This window comes from Petromyzon marinus, unplaced genomic scaffold (genome assembly GCF_048934315.1).
Source record: "Petromyzon marinus isolate PM22_M1 ecotype Great Lakes invasive population unplaced genomic scaffold, UKy_Petmar_22M1.pri1.0 PM_G_Scaffold_38, whole genome shotgun sequence".
In the NCBI taxonomy this organism is placed as follows: Eukaryota; Metazoa; Chordata; class Hyperoartia; order Petromyzontiformes; family Petromyzontidae; genus Petromyzon; species Petromyzon marinus.
Window position 1 is genome coordinate 582,501 of NW_027422961.1, and position 2,500 is coordinate 585,000.

The window sequence follows — 2,500 nt, forward strand, 5'->3', positions numbered from 1 at the left end:
CAAGTCTTCGTCTTGGAAAATAACAAAGTCTAAAAGAAAAGAAAAGTCTTCTTTGTGGAAAATAGTAAAATAAAAAAAACCAAGACTTCACCTTGGAAAATAACAAAATCTAATCTAAAACATCTTAAATAAAGCTTATTTCTAATCTTCTTTGTAGGCAGAAAATAGTAAGTTACAGGACTCTCGAACTGATGTAGTCCAAAAATAAAGAATTAAAATAACAAAGTCTAATCTATATAAGTGCTCTTGAATAAGCTTCGTGTAAAAAATAGCAATATAATAAAAATACCAAGTCTTCGTCTTGGAAAATAACAAAATCTAAAAGAATGGTCTTCTTTATGGAAAATAGTCAAATAAGAATACCAAGACTTCACCTTGGAAAATAACAAAACCATCTTGAAAAAAGCTTATTTTTAATCTTCTTTGTAGGCAGAAAATAGTAAGGCGAAAATAAAGTCCCCTCTAAGCTCTAAAGTAACAAATACGACGTGTTAAAAAAAAAAAAAAACTAACAATAAAAAAAAGAACCAAGACTCCGTCTTGGAAAATAACAATCTAAATTGTGGAAAATAGTAAAATGAAATAAAAACCGACTTCACCTTCGAAAATAACAAAATCAATCTAAAACAAATGACATCTTAAAACAAAACTATTATTTGTTTCGGAGGTTGTCTATGACTGTTCATAGACCGCATAATTTCCACAGAACATTCTCAGAATATCAAGAGAGAAAAGCAGCGTTCTGCGGGAAATCATCTTGGCCAGTGATGTCGTTCTGGGTTTGGTCAGGCCCAGGGAGGTAAGTACCTCGTTATTCTCAAGGGGCCACTTTCCTCTTGCCCCAACCGGGAATCCAAAGAATGTGACCTTGCTAGCCTTCGTCAGCACTTTGACTTGATCACCAAGAGGGGTATAGTACGAAACTTTGTGAGAGGCAGCATCTGACAAGGTATTCTTTGAAAGCTCAAAACGGACGGTGACATCGATCACAACCGCCTCCTCATCTTTTGCAAACACGAGGTCAGGCTTTCTCATCTCTCCCGTCTCGGATATGAACCGTGGCTCTTTGTATACAGACCAGCCCAATCTAGCCGCTTCGTCTGCCAGAATGTTACTGATCTTGTTATGTCGCGCAATTCTTGCTTTCTGTACTGCAGGACATTGACCGAGAATGTGCGAAAGGGACTCGAGTCTGGCAGAGCATTTCCTGCAGGAACGTAAGGCCCCATCTCTGCCTCTGTTCAAGCTTTCTCTTGTTGGGTAAATATTTGCCCTTAGTTGTAGTGCTGCGATAAAGAAGCATTGTTTAAAGCCGCACCATGGCCTCAACCAAGCATTACTGATTCTATCATGCGCAAAGTTTACAATGCCCCTTCCTTGAACCGGCTTTTCGCACCATCTCTGAAATTCATGCTCCCTCCAATCGCAGGGTCTCGGATATACAGGTTCTTTTGACACCGAGTCCCTGAGAACGAATGTTGGGATTGCATCACTGTCACCCCCTGCTCGTACCCACAAATTACGGTATTCTTCCTCCATACCCTGCGAGGACACAATATTACGGGTGATAGCATCGGACGAGTTTGCTATACGTTGCAGCCTTCTAACTTGAACCGAAGGGATTGTTTTTTCCAGTTTCAAGATGGCAAGGCCTCCGTCTCGGGCTCTGGCATATAACAGTCCATCACAAGTTGAAGCGGGAAGGTGGAGCCATCCTTTTACCGCCTTTCTAATCTCTTGGTCCAACCCACGGAGAGTTGATTGCTTGCAGTCCGAGTGGTCTGCAGGATATAACAATCTGGGTAGGGCATAGGCATTGAGTAGTTCAACCTTCTGAGTTGGCTTCAGAGGCACCTCATCGATTTTCGAGATCCATGTCTTTAGCTGACAATGTAGATCAGGCTGTATAGTGCCAGTCCAAGGGCCAATTTTCAGACCAAGGTATTTCGTTGATTCATCAGGTTGGATCATATGGACATCTTTATTTTTGATAGTCCATGGGTCGCAGTTGTTCACCGTATATGAATCTTTGGTTGGGCTTATCATGAAGCCCTGGCACTTTCTGGCCTGAACCTCCAATCCCGATAGCCCACAAAATGATTCCAAGATCGCTAGATTGGCGGCCATACCAACCCAAGATTCGCTCACCAACACCAAATCATCAGCAAACGCAAGAGCTGTCACGTGGTCGGTATCAATGGAGTACCCAACTCCGTGTGACTCTAGGGTGCATATCAAAGGGTCCATGGCAAGATTTAAGAGCAGGGGTGACATGGGGTCACCCTGTTTGACACCAACACGTATGCTAATTTCTCGAGTCGACTCGCCATTGCTTTTGAACGAGGTCGTACACCGATCGTAGGCGTTCTGGATGATGCCCACCACGTGTTCATCTACTTTCTTGTGCCTTAACACCCATAAAATATGAGCATGCGAAACCGAGTCAAAAGCTTTCGCTATGTCGATAAACATGACAGCCAACGGCCTGTGCAATTTCTTA

General features: G+C 42.4%; 1 pseudogene; it reads right to left on the reverse strand.

Annotated features, from left to right (window-relative positions):
* The window catches only part of LOC142916158 (28S ribosomal RNA), a 10,605-nt pseudogene that overhangs the window by 3,199 nt on the left and 4,906 nt on the right, over positions 1-2,500 (reverse strand).